This window comes from Pleurodeles waltl, chromosome 6, assembly GCF_031143425.1.
Source record: "Pleurodeles waltl isolate 20211129_DDA chromosome 6, aPleWal1.hap1.20221129, whole genome shotgun sequence".
Classification (NCBI taxonomy): Eukaryota; Metazoa; Chordata; class Amphibia; order Caudata; family Salamandridae; genus Pleurodeles; species Pleurodeles waltl.
In genome coordinates, this window is record NC_090445.1 from 445799441 (window position 1) to 445814322 (window position 14882).

The 14882-nt window shown below is 45.1% G+C and overlaps 1 protein-coding gene across 3 annotated transcripts in view; it reads right to left on the reverse strand.

Annotated features, from left to right (window-relative positions):
• Positions 1-14882, reverse strand: part of BLACAT1 (BLACAT1 overlapping LEMD1 locus) — a 184767-nt gene that overhangs the window by 126600 nt on the left and 43285 nt on the right. Inside the window, exon 1 of one of the 3 annotated variants that reach the window (XM_069238554.1) lies at positions 7784-8374. The exons of the other annotated variants lie outside the window; for them this stretch is intronic. The gene's annotated coding sequence lies outside the window, so the exon portion shown is untranslated. Of the gene's footprint in view, positions 1-7783; positions 8375-14882 lie in introns of those variants that run through there. 3 annotated transcript variants of the gene reach the window in all.

A 14882-nucleotide genomic window follows, 5' to 3' on the forward strand; every position in this document is an offset into this window, starting at 1 on the left:
ACTTGAGATGGTTTGTAGGAGGGGGCGGCGGTGAGCGGGTGGGGGTGCTCTGGTCAGGTATTTCTCCGTCTCCCAGCCTGAAGGAGCTTGGTAACAAAGGGCCTTTTCATCGGTCGCCTCTCTGGTCTGTGAAGCGGAAAGCCCTTGTATGTGCACCAGTGTGTCCATCAGCCGCCTCCTATGGGGGGGTCACGCACTCCCTAAGCCGCCCCATCTGTTACCCTCATCGCCCCACCTCGGATCCCATCCTCTGCCTTCCCCAATCCCCATCCTTACTCTCCTCCCAAACTACACCCTTTTCTAAACCCGCTCTCTGCTCTCTTCGGCCGCCTCTATGCGCACCCACCTGTTCCCCCCTGGCAGCTTCCCACCACTCTCCACCTGGATCCCGCCACACCTGCAGCTGCCAGCCTCATTCAAACACCTGTCCCCTCGCGTCTTTTCCTCTCCCCCGGTCTGTATTGTACATCACTTTCGTCCCCTGATAATCATCTCACCCTACAAGCCCACTCGCCTCTTCCCCCTCTCCTTTCATCCACTCCTGGCCCCCTCTTCATCCCGCTCTTTGTTCCCCGTGTAGCTCCCTCGTTCCCTCTTTTCACGCTCCCTTTTCACCTTCCCTAATTCCTCTCCTTCTTCGCAGTGCAATATAACGCGATCCTCACCCGAAGGCATTGAAGCGCTTTACACGAGCACCGATTACGTTACACAAGGACAAATTCATGTTTCCTGTAGGTACGGGGAGATTGAGTGATTTGCCCAGAATCACAGGATGACGAGCCAGCGCCGAGATTCGACCCTTGTTCCCCAGTTCCAAGGTCGACAGCTCTATTACGCCACATGTTCTCGTTTCTCGTGCTTCACCCCTCGCTCCCTGTTCGTCTCCTCTACTCTACCCACTCCCTCTTCTCGGCCGCATTTACCTCTATTCTCTGCTTCCTTGTCCCTTCTCCTACCTGGCCGACCTGCTTCATGTCACCTCGCAAGCGCGCGCTTTAGCGTCTATGCACCCTGCTGACCTCTGCATCGCAGGCTCCCTACTCCTGCATCAGACTACCAAATCCAGCATCACACCCCCTGCTTCCCTGTACCTACTCCTGCACCATATCTTCTGCTCCATCCACCTACTCCCGCATCCCACCCCTGCTTCCATCTACCTACCCTTGCATCGTATCCTCTACCACCTCTACCTACTCCTGCACATCTTCTGCTCCATCTACCTACTCCTGCATCCCACCCCTGCATCACACCATCTACCTACCCCTGCATCACACCCCTGCTCCCATCTACCTACCCTGCACCATATCCTCTACTACCTCTACCTACTCCTGCACATCTTCTGCTCCATACACCTACTCCTGCATCCCACCCCTGCTTCCATCTACCTACTCCTGCATCATATCATCTACCACCTCTACCTACTCCTGCATTCCACCCCCTGCTTCCCTGTACCTACTCCTGCACCACATCTTCTGCTCCATCTACCTACTCCTGCATCATATCCTCTACCACCTCTACCTACTCCTGCACCACATCTTCTGTTCCCTCTACCTAGTCCTGCATCACACCCCTGCTCCCCTGTACCTACTCCTGCACCACACCCCTGCTTACATCTACCTACCCCTGCATCACACCCCTGCTTCCATCTACCTACTCCTGCATCACACCCCTGCTTCCACCTATCTACTCCTGCCTCACATCCCTGCTTCCATCTACCTACCCTTACATCACACCCCTGCTTCCATCTACCTACCCCTGCATCACACCCCTGCTTCCATCTATCTACTCCTGCATCACATCCCTGCTTCCATCTACCTACCCCTGCATCACACCCCTGCTTCCATCTACCTACCCCAGCATCATATCCTCTATCACCTCTCCCTACTCCTGCATCATAACCCCTGCTTCCCTGTACGTACTCCTGCACCACATCACCTTCTCCCTCTCCCCGTTCCCTCTCTCCCACTCTTCATCCTGTACCCCCCCCCCACTTAGCACCATCCTACCCCGCTAGTTTTCCCTGCCTCCTTTCCCGCACCCCTTCACTGCCTCCTTTCCCTGCCTCCTTTCCCCCCCCCCCCCCCCCCCCACTGCCCGCTCACGCTTCGCTTCACCTCTCTCCGCCCCCTGCTCCCCGTTTCTACTGGCCCGCTCCTCTTGCCGGTGGGTCCTTGGAGGACACAGCAGCTGGCGCTCAGAGAGCCCCTCGACGGACCCCCGGATGCCGCAGGTGCCAGGGCAGTGATGGAGAGCGCGGGACAGAGGCCTGGCAGGCGGCAGAGCTGGAGCTCTGGACCATGAACATTCCTGGAGCGGAGGTGAACCAAAGACCGGGCCCTTTCCTTTATTGACTCGAGTGGCCGCCTCCCCGCCCCCTCCCTGGAACCGAGCACCTCACGGGCTGCTTTCAGCTCTCAGCAGCCGGTCTTGGCTGATCAAAGCAGCTCCTCTGACATCTGCACAATGGGTAAAGAAAGCCAAAATCCGGGCATGCATGTACGACTGGACCCCTCCCTCGCCCGTCGTCTACTTCATTTTACACCCCCAACCCCCTCTACCTCCTCCTCTCCAGCCCGCTAGCAATAGGGTTCACAGGAAGACGAGAGAAAGGTGCACGGGGGAAGAAAATGAATGAGTAGCATGCGGCAGGGGGGCTGGGGGGGCACAGGGGAGAATCGGGGGAGGGGGTCAGGGAAACTGGGAGGGAGAGATACAGTGAAAGCGCTGCATTGTCATTACAGACCTGACCCTTCCTACCACAACACGCACACACCCTAAAACTATTAGAGTTCAGGTAAATAAGCAACTCGGACAAAGCGCTAATCTCATACAGCAAACGGCAAATTCTTAAACGCGGCGCTTTAAACTACCATCAGCAATCTATAAACTGCTCAATGTGTCATTAAGTTCAGGACAGTTCTACAAAACAAGCTCTCAGGTGCGTATCATCCCTTCTGAATACACCAAACTTTGACTCTGGCTTTTGAGTAATGTGCAAGCTCGAATTGCATAGCTACCAACAGGGAGCTGCCCACTGGCTTCCACCAACCTCTCAAAAACTGAATTTGCAGCAGCTGAATTACACCAAGAATTATACAGGAGGAGTGAGGTCCTGGGGGACCAGGGTAGCAACTTACTGTGGGTGTTCATGCGCGACATGAAGACTGACGTGAATCGCTCATGTATCGCGAATGATGGGAGTGAGACACTCTAAGGCCTTTGGAAAATACTTTATTGAAAAATATTTTACTGAACTATCCCCCACGCTCTAATGCGGATAGTCCCCTTCCAGAGAGAGATAGCAGTTGGAGCCTGGCAGCAGAGGGATTGACTAAAGAACTGCGTTCTTGAGCAGGAGAAGCACTGAGATCAGGGGCCAGGCAATGATGAGGCCTATGGTGTTCTGGAGACCATGAGCAGCAGCCCTTGCGAGTGACAGGCAGTTGAAAACAGTAATGGCAACCGTGAATTGCACTTTGCCGTAGCTATATGGTGTGACATGATTACCCAAAAGTTGGGGTGGATGCTACTAGGTTAGGGGTCCTTCCATCAGTGCACCTGGCAACACGTTGTGCCAGGTTTCAAAAGATACATGAACTCCCTTTGGAAAATGATCACATATGTGTCTGATTTATGTTATGCATTGGAGTGTGAGTCATCGGTTGATGGATACCTCCACAGAGAAGATGGCCACCGCATGAGGTTTGTAGAATGTGGAGCGTGCAAGGCCGTCAATGCGTGAGTGGTTTGTCGAGAGCATGAAAGCAGTTCAAGGCACAGATGTCTCCTGCACTTGTGCTTGTGACAGTTAAGTGACTGACATTTACATTTCAGGGCATATCAATGCAAGCAGTACTACTAGGGGCCAGATTTATCAAATATTCACGCAGTGCAACACAGCAAGACACCTTACTGCGTGAAAGGGAGAGGGCAGGAATGCACCGTATTTAACATTGTACAGCACATTCCTGCTGTTTCCCCAGTGGCGTAACAAAGGCCCAGGGGTGGATGTGTGGAAACACCCATGCTCCCCCCATGGCACGCCCTCTGCCTGGGGCAGATTAACTTGCACAAATCCTGATTTTCTGAGCAATGCAAGGCAATGAAACTAGCCTTACGTTGCTAGGTAAACCTGAATTAGAGATTCTGTTGCCCTTGTGACACCCAGTGTAATGCAAGGGCAATGCTATCCCTTGATAAATCTGGCCCTGTGTGTTTAACAAAACAGTTATCAACAGTGAAAAGGGACTGCTCCAAGTCTGCCCTGATGAAACTGGGGGATCATTATGAACCATTAAAACAGCTGAAATATATTGACTCTGTAGCAGGGTCAGTTACATAAGCTGTTGTTTTAACCTTGTACAAGACAACAGCATTTTTGATCCCTTAAAGTTTATGATACAATTATAACTATTCCACTTCTTCACACACGTTTTTTAAGTGTGCTTTTAACAAGAGTAGGCTTGCGCTAGTTGTAGGCAGTGCACCACCGCACACTGACCACATTTGATAAGCAGTGAGAGATCAGTTGAGCTCTGCACCTTTTCCCCCTTTGTAGGTCTCGCCTCTGTCAGCGCATATGCTAGTGCATGTGCTCTTGCTTGCGTAGTGTGTTCAACAGGAGCCCTGGAGCCCGCACATTGCTTACCATTCATTGCCACTCTCATGTGCTGCCTTCTAATTGGGCAGCGCGAGCAGGCATCACCATCTCTACTTTGGGCTGGAGCTCAGACTAAGTACTGATTGCATCATCTAGATTAGGGTCCTTCCGCTGCTGGCGCTATTATAGAAGTGCTATTTTCTATTGATTTTCTTTCTTCCTCTGCCATCCTTGCTCGTGTTGTTTCTTTCCCTTCCACCCCCGGTCCGTGTTGCTTCTTACCTTCCCATCCCCATCCATGTTGCTCATGGTCCTCCCACCCATGTTGCTTATTCCTCCTCCATCCCTGTGTGTGTTGCTTTTTCCTCTTACACCTCTCTTAGCGTGTTGCTTATTTCCCACCCACCCCATCGTTGTCCTTCTTGCTTATTCCCACCCCCTCCCACCCAAGCTGCCTTAAGGAAAAGAAAACAGTATTACGTGGCCGGTACTGGCTGCTTTATAGCGCTTTTTTTTTAACCATCCCATTCCTTCTTCCCACCCGCCAACTGTCGTCCACCCACGGTCAGTATGTAGCCAATAGTCGAGACCTATTGGCTTTACCAGTGCTTTTCAGTAAACATAGGGTTCGGTGACCTAATGATGAGGCTGCGGAGCACTGGAGAGTGATCATCACACCACGCAGTTCTACTTTTGAGGGGTTCACAGTAGCGCATGGTGAAACCCCACATTGTTTCATCTCTCATTCTACTGCCAAGACATACACTCAAGACATTTTTAATTGGCAATGTACCCACCAGGGTAGGGAGTTCGCCGCGCCATGCTTGAGACCAACTGATTCCTAATATAAAGAGGATGTACACAATTTTAAGCACCCCCCCCCCCACCCCCAACGGGCCTCTTGCATGTAAGTAACTATCCTAGGGTTATCCTGCCTGTTTGCTTTATTTGAATAGCTTAGTTCAACAATTTCTGGAGAAACATATGTGTAAGAGGACACAAAAGAGGGTATGAGTGAGAGAAAGATATGGACAAAGAGAGAGAGAGAGAGAGAGAGAGAGAGAGAGAGAGAGGATAGGGGGTAGATAGATGGAGAGAGATACATGAGAAGAAAGAGGGAACAAGAGAATGATGCAGGAGTGTGAGAAAGTGGTGTCACAGCCCAGAGTGATGCAACAGCCTAGATATTACAGCCTGACATGAGGCCCAGTGAGTAATGCCAGTCCAGGGTCCTGTTCCTTGAGTGATATCAGTGTTTGGTGTCAGGGTCCTGGAGTGATGGTAGCCTGACATCAGGCTTCTAGAGTGACCACACAGTCTGGCGTATTGTCCCGTCTGTTGTAGGTATCTGGAACAATGTCAGTCTGGTGTCATGGTCCTAGAGTGATGTCATAATCTAGTGCCAGGCTCTTGGAATGATATCACAGTTTGGTTTCAGGATCCAGCATGGTGCTAATCTGGCCCCAGGCCCCTTGAGTGGATTTACAGCCTAGATATTCTGAATGAGCATACAGAGGTTTGTGACATCACTATTTGGACACTAACTTACTTTTTTACTGAGAAAGCAAGACTCTTTGGTATAAACCAAGGAGTAATCTCAAATTCTTCAACAGTAACACCAAAGACAAAGCAATACATATCACCGACAAAAAGCGCAAAATATCACACAAACAGTAAAAAACAACAGACAAGCATGGATTGAACAACAGGGCAAGGTAGCTTTTCAACTCAAAACGTGACGATGCTCGGTCTCAGAATGAAACTGCACACAGACGTTCAAGCCACAAATGCTTACTTTTTTCAGATGCCTTTTATTGAAATGCTGTGTAATGCTACACACAAATATGAAATATTCACTGCAGATTTAGGAAAAGGAAAGAAAGGAAGGAAAATAATATAACTGACAACAACTAGTTACTGTCAAAATAGCAAAAACGGGTAGACACCTCATCAATACTTTTCGAAATCTCACAAAGAAAATAGTTTAGGTCAGAAAGAAGCACCGCCTAAGCAGTGCTGGCTTTCAAGAGAATAACCAGAAAAGAGGAAATCCGTTTTTATGCATCAACAAAAAAAGTGCAGACGTTTGAATCTGAGAGATTCAATATTTAATTAAGGAACTAGACAAAGCTAAGTCGGCGGTTTCCAAAAGTGATTCATGGTTTGTAAGAATGTATCTTCTGGGAAAAGTACTTTATTGATAAAGAGTGCGTGACAGATTCGGCCAGAAACCACCTGAACACTTTTATGGAAGAGGATTTTACAACAGCATGGGTAGGTGCACGTGAAAGGATTACTGGGCAGGTGATAAAAAATTAAACATTGTAAATCCAAGAAAAACTCATATCAGTGGTCTATTCAAATATGGCTATGTTACTAATGATGTATTATTATTGACTCATGTAGTGCACACCATAAATTGAATTTTCATTTGGAACATAAATAAAAGGTGTTATTGGCAAGGGTGAAAAGATAGGTCAGGCGAAATGGAGCATGGAGGAAACTGCAACGATTTTATTTCACCCACCCAAAAATGGTGCTACAGGGTTCTGCACCATCTTGCCAACTAAGAGATAGCCTCAGGTTCCCATTTCATCCTTCCTGTGATACTCCAATGTTTTATGGTCTTCGAAGGCTACACACATTTTTTATCAATTTGATTAACCGCTCTTCGACACATGAGATTGGTGAGAACATGTGGCATGATGACCTATTTAATTGGACCTTGTGAGAAATTGGATTATTAGTTGAGGGAATGAGAGCCCCACTTAAGAAATAAACACAATCCTTGTTAGGGTGAACTACAAAAGTTACTAAGTAAACATGTGCTAAACGCTCTGGTCGCTTGGAAGAAAATCAGCTAGGCTTAACCTAGAGGCTATGTGTAAAGTATTGATGAAGCACTCAAACAGTAATAAAGTGAAAAGAAAATTCCTAAAACAATTGAGAAAAATAGAGTACATTTTTAAAAGTAAAATGACACTAAAATGACAAAAATCCAATCACTAAAACTGGAGTTATGCATTTTTAAATTTCTAGGTGAAAATAGCACCAAAAAGCATAAAAATGCCACTTGTGGGTATCTGACAGCACTGGACTGGGTCAAAGGCAAACGATCAGGCAAAATGTGATGGAGTTCAGTTCAGATACAGGGATCATGTTTGTCCTGGTAAATAATTTTACCTTCTCACATTCCTAGTCCACACAGAGGGCCTCAGCTGGAGCTTTGCTTTGGAGGAGGCTGCAAGGAGGCTGTTGGCGCAAGGAGTAGGTCGTTGCTGCAGCTTCACACTGGCAGTTCACACGGGAAGTCACTGTTCGGCATCAAGAGCAGGTCATTGCTGAAACGTTGCTTTGGCTGGTGTTGCAGACGGTCATTTCTTGGCACAAAAAGTCAGCTTGCATTTGCAAAGAGCTCAAAACTTCCGGATTTTCACCTTCAACTTGGTTTCGAAGGAGGAGGAGTATGCATTCTGATGCCAGCAAGGGTCCAGTTCACAGGGGCCACTTCTTGGGGATGAGGACTCACTGTAACAGAGGCCAGCAGAAGGACTTAGACAGATCCAAGTGGTGCTGGTCAGCTGTGCTGTTGCAGGGAGGCCTCTGAAAGCTTGTTGTGTCCCTGTAGTTCTAGCAGGAAGTCAGCCAACTGACCCTTAGAGTCACTTCTGAGGATTGGAGGTTCAAGGATCGGACACTGAACAAAGCACAAGAAGTTTGTTGTCAGCTTGTGAAGCAGCAGCGCACTTTCTTGTGGGTGTGAGTACGTGCTGGTCAGCTTGGAGGTGCTACATTGCCCTCTCGTAAAAAAAAAAACACTTTTGTATTGCATTGTGATTGGTAAGCTGCTTAGAACATTGAGAAAACGTGCTCACAGCCCTGAGAATGTGTGGCTTTTGTAATTTTATATTTGTCAAGGTATGTAAAATGTCCTTTGTGTTTGTCGAGAGTGGTATCTGCTCTTCTGTCTGATTTTACAAATGTCTTGCATAAATATATTTGACACAGTCTGTGCTCCAGCTCCCACATGCTTGCATTTTCTTCCTTCTACCTTGCAACTGTACATTTGTTCATCTGTTTGTTGACATTGTTTTTACTTGGTGCATCAGGATAAGTTATGACGTATTCACATCCTCAATACACCTACCGCCCTCGTGATAGCGCTGCAGATGAAATGTCAGGAGAAATCTAGAGCCACTGATAGTTGCCCCTAATAAGTAGATGCTGCACGTTTATTAAAATCTAACCATTCACCGAGCCTTTATTTAGTGCATGCTTGCTCAGATAGCATTACCGATCTAAGGAACAATCGGCATATCATCCTTAGAAGTATGAACAGACGTGACAGGCGAGAGGATGCAAACCTCTGCCATAGGGTTTGTACTCTGATCTCAACAGGCGGTGCTCAACCCGCAGGCCCATCTCACCGGCATGTGTTAAACCGACAGGTTGCTAGAAGGATGACGTTTACAATAGAACACTAAACATTTTGAAACCTTGTCAATGTTTGTGTTTCTTGTTTTTAGTAGTTTTTAGCTTTTCCAATCATGGGGTAGAAGAAGGGTCACATCTTATGACTTTACTGTTTGTGAGCATTAACATTATCCAAGCTGCTCTCCAGACACTGTCTCTGTGTTGTGATGCCTTTCACAGTAGGGTATTCTCTGTCCCGCAACACCCTTGATAGAGGCAAAAAGAGGTGTGTACTTATCTGCCATTAGTCCAACCAAAAGTGTGATCAAGGAAAACAAAAGGCTGGGCATCTCCTAAAAGGTGTACTTCACCATGCACACCAGTATTTGCAGTTCCACCTTTCACCTTTGCTACTGAATTTCTAAAGCACCCCTGTGAGCACCCCCTCAGCCAAGTGTCCCAAGCTACAGGAATGCAGGCACAACATGTCCACTGTCTGGGGGAAGCTCTTGTTGCCGTCCATCTTGTGGAATGGCAAACCAGAGGCGTGCAAAATTGATTTAACTTTATCTTATAATGAATACTATGAGCTAAACTTAAGGATGAACATCAGAAGACTTCCATCCCTGCATTTGTAGAACCCCCTTTTGTGATGTTTGCATTAGCTAGCCATCTATGTTCTCACATTGGTATGATTTTGTGGTTACTGCTTCTTTTGATTGCAGTCTAATGCTCTCAATATATCCCTATACATGCATCCAGCCGTTAGTTTACGCTTCAAACCCCTAAGCTGATCAGGCCTCTTTGCTGAAACAGTGGTCAACAGCAGCCTAGCAGTGATCAGACATTTGCCTTGAAGCAGAATAGAGAATGGTTGAAAACTACTTTCTGAAGCATTACACTACTAAAACATTTATGAATAAAGATAGCATTACGTTTCATCGGATGATGTGCCACAGAATGCATGAACACAAAGGCATTGATGGTGGTACTAATGGTGGCAATGGTGATATGTGTTATAATGGTGATGGTGGTAGTGATAATGATAGTGGTAATGGTGATGGTGGTTATGGTGATGGTGGCAACAGTCATGGTAATGGTAATGTTGGTAATGCGATGCTGGTAATGTAGTTGTAATAGTGGTAATGGTGATGTGATGGTAATTATTATGGTGGTGGTAACGGTAATGAATAATGTTGTAATGGGGTTTGTGGTAGTAGTAGTGAGGCACTACATTGTCAATATCTCAAGAGATTATGAACTGGCATTGTATGACCATTTGATAAACATTTCCATGAGCGATGGCAGCCTGGCTGCCAGCAATGAAGCAATATGAAATGCAGGCAGAGCAGAATCACTCATATGCTTTGATATGTGAGCTGCAGTAACAAGGAGGGCAAGGGTAGAGCAGAAGCAGGGATTGATGTGAGCACCAGTGAAAAACTCACTAGCAGAGCAGAACAGAGCATGAACCATAATAAATATGAAGCAGAAATTCACAAATTAACACAAACTGTTTTCTCCACCCTTCAAGATTGAAAGCAGACATTAAGTAGGCAAAAAAGTCCATCACTAACATTACCCAACAAGCCAAAAATTGACACTCCCTCAGAGCAATGGCAGAAAGAGACTGATCCTAGTCCCATTTCTGTATGTGGCATTACGTACACTACGATGTAATAATAAACAAGATTACAATAGGCTGCAGTGCTTAATTTGTAAATAAAAACGTGCCTGTGCCCAAACCTCTCCTCTTAAACATGAGGCTGCTGCAATTAAATGTGCGAACACGGAATACTGAGACAGCGTAATCCACAAACCATCTCTAGCCTCTTTAATCCATTTACAGCCACTCCCTGCCCCTTCAGCTCACTCTTGCAACTTTCTGCTTTCTTCCGTTGTGACGCTTTGTCGTATTTCTCTTCCTCCATCAGTAAATGCTTGAGGCAGAAAAATAAGTGCTGGCCCTGAAAAATAAGTGCCAGTGCCCGCACTGGAAACAACAAGCACAAATTAAGCACTGATAGGCTGCCAAGACAGCTGTAGCAGTCTCTAGGGCAGACAGAAAAAGAGTACCTTTCCCTAATTCCTTTGCTCCATATGTGTACTAACCTGGACAGCAAGCCAATTTGCAAACTACATCTAATCAAGGAGAAATTTGGTGATAGGACTTGGTGGACTTTCTATTCCACTATCCAGGAACTGGTGTCAGCGGGGTCTGAAACATGTGCTTTACACAAAATTTCACTTAGGCCTCTGATCATCAGTGCTCGCTCCATCTGCTTCCATTTCCTGCACATTCCCAACTTCACAATTGTTGTTTGCGATTTAACATTGACTTTAAGAGCTATCAATCTTTACCTTCACCCTTTGCCCAGTGCCTACTTTGTACCCCCGACAATTACATTAAGCTTCAACTCTTTACATACATTCCCTGTTTGTGCTTCTACTTATTCCCTGGGTCCCTTCAGCTGCTTCTTCATCAAAGGATATATAAACACATAGTTTTATATACATTAGCACATAATTAAATAAATACATAGTGGAGAGCGTAGAAACGACCAGGGATTATTATTTATGAAAATATGTGTATGTATTTAGTAAAACAAAATCTTCAATAGCAATCTATGCAAAATATTTGAAAAGAGGCTAACCTTCACACTCATCCTCTCTTTTTAAAAATTTGTTTGGTGAGTATATAGCATAAACATTCTAAGGACATGTTGCGCATGCATTCCATGTGCAATTAACACAAATTAAATTCTGTGATATTGTGTTTACTGTTGTCTTAGCAATAAAGTAGCAGTTTGCATTGTGTTAGGAAAAGTATAATTGTATTAGTGCTTACTACCCCTGATGAGGCATTGAAGTGCTTCATGTCAGACAGCATGCTGCTTTGGAACCCAACATGCATGGCTAATACAACGTCATTGGTTACAGTGCTTAATTTGTAAATAAAAACGTGCCAGTGCCCAAAGGTCTCCTCTGAAACACACAGCTGTTGCAATTAAATGTACGAACATGGAATACGGAGGCAGCGTAATCCTGAAGCCATCTCGGGCCTCTTTAATCTATTTACAGCCACTTCTTGCCCCTTCAGCTCATTCTTGCAGCTTTGTGCTTTCTCCCTTTGTGGCGCTTTTTCGTTATTCTTTTCCTCCGTCTTTCCCATATGTGTCTTTTGCTCACAGTAAATGCTTGAGGCATAAAAATAAGTGTTGGCCCTCAAAAATAAGTGCTGGTGGACCGCACCAGAAACCACCTGCTCAAATGAAGCCCCGATTGGTTATGAATGGTTATAAGTATTAGACTTGTGCGTTTAAACAAATCCATTTCATGCATTCACTCCAGTATCTCTGTGGTAGATTAAATTAATAGGAGAAAGGTGTTATCGTTAGCAGGGTTGGAGTATGGGGTATCTGAGTTCAGGCAAATGCTTCTGAGGATTACGAGATGTGCTAGAAGAAACTGAGGTATTGTTGCCGGGCACATGACTTTCAAAGAAGAAAAAGTTGTGATGTTTGAAATAGGTGGTGGGCACATTCATAAAGATTAAGGAAACCATGCATGTGACTTGGAGAAGGTCGTGCTCAAAGAAAGTAGAGGCAGGACAAGGACGGAAGGGAAGAAGAGGGTCATTTGAAACAAAAGGAAAGGTGACAATACAGTTTTGAGTAATAGTCTATTGTTATGCTAGATTTTAGAAATATGGGGATACATTTTGAGGTAGCATGCAATTTGAAAATGCAAGACTGTAGAAAGAGACATTATCTGCATGTGGAGATAGTGCTATATTTGGTACACTTGATAGGTGGTAATGCCACCATTACCACCATTGCTATTACCACCATCTTTGTCATCCCCTTTACCATCACCACCACCACCATTTCCACCATCACCATCACCATCACAGTTAACATCATCACAATTACCATCACAACAATTACCACTACTACCACTGCTACCACTTCTACCACCATTACCACCATCATCTCCATTACAACCACCATTGCTATTCCCACCCTTAAAACCAGAATCCCTGTCACCATTGCAACCAATGCTGCCTTTAAATCAGTACCATTACCACCATCACCTTTTCCAACACCACAATTACCACCACAACAATTACTCCCACCAATATTGCCACCACTGTTACCACCAACTACGTTAACACTATCATTATCTCCACTACTATTTTCAACTCCAATTCCACCACCACCTTTACACCATCATTAGCACCACCATCATTCCAACTACCTCATTACCAACATTACTATTGCCACAACAATCAATATCACCATTCCCACCACCATCGTTATCAACACCACAATACTGCCACCTCCAACATTACCACTGTTAGTATTACAACCACTGTCACCCAACAACTGCCATCACCGTTACAAATTTCACAGTTACCACTGCCACCTAGTCTGTTACCACTGCCCTTACACCATCATTACCACATTCACCATCATTACCAACACAACCATTAATGCCACCTCCATTACCACTAGTAACACCACCATTACCATTACCATATCTAATTTACACAAGCACTATTACCACCACACCTGTACATTTTCACCGTTATTACTGCCACTATTATTACCACCATCACCACCACTACATTAAAAAAAGCACCATTAGCACCACTTCCACTGCCAGTACCATTACCACCACTATTAACTCATCACTGAAACAAACACCATCACCATAATTGTTACAACCAATACTATCACCAGTGTAACCACAATTAGTACTACTATCACCACCACTACTAGCATATGTCGAACTCTCACAACTGTAGAAGATGTGGCGAATCAACGTTTTTTTGTCAAAGTTCTGGTAGGTCAAAATTTCATGAATCAATATTCTCTGGATCTAGTCATACTTCCGATGGATGGATTGATCAGGCTTTACATGACCATCTGCCACTGGGACCAGAATTCAAACCCACAGACAATAATACAATGTAACATTCCAGCAAAACAAAAAATATTTAAAAGAGAATAAAGTTAACAAATACTACCTCAACAAAAAAGCTATGAGAACATGGATCTGACAAATCTATCTTCCGGCTGTAGACACAGAAGTTACAAATTATATATTTTTATTTAAATCTTAACCTACCAACACTCACTAACATTGGCCCTGATTCACAAAGATCTTTGTGCACCTCACCTCATGATACGTGCACAAATCACTTGAATTACTAGTGCAAAATCACGTTTGGCATTGGCGAAATGTCAATTTCTACCCCCAAATGTATTTCTTCACACATAAGTTTGCATCAATAGGGGGTCATTTTATTACAAGACAGAATGGTTCTTATTATGCCGTATATTCTTGCAATTATTTGAATAGCAGCCTACAGTTCCCATCATACTTTTAGAAACATCTAGAGTAACAGTATACAGTCACAAATACAATGACCAATCATGTATTATCAACTCTACAAACCTCCTAATTGCGAGCAATAAGCCCTTTTCTGGCTGCTTGCAGTCAAGATAAGTATTTCATAATCTTCTTCACCTTTATGATATGAGTGGTATATTAATAATGTTATGGTAGTATCAGTTAATCTTGTGGATACATATTCCATATTGTGTAGCTTCACTCTTTTTTTCTTTCCTCAACTTAGTCCAGTCCAAGCCATCACTTGCACGCTCACTCAGGGAGATTTGATCTTTTCGGGAGCTTCTCAGAGCAACATATTTGTGTTGTTTTGCTGCAATTTCCTCTTAGCACATTGGAGCTTTCTTCTGCCTCTCATCCCGGCAATATGACAATTTTGCGGGTCTGAGAAAAGCTGCATCTTCAGGGAAGCATTTCCTGGATTCAGTACAACGGCTCAAGGGGCTGTCAAGGG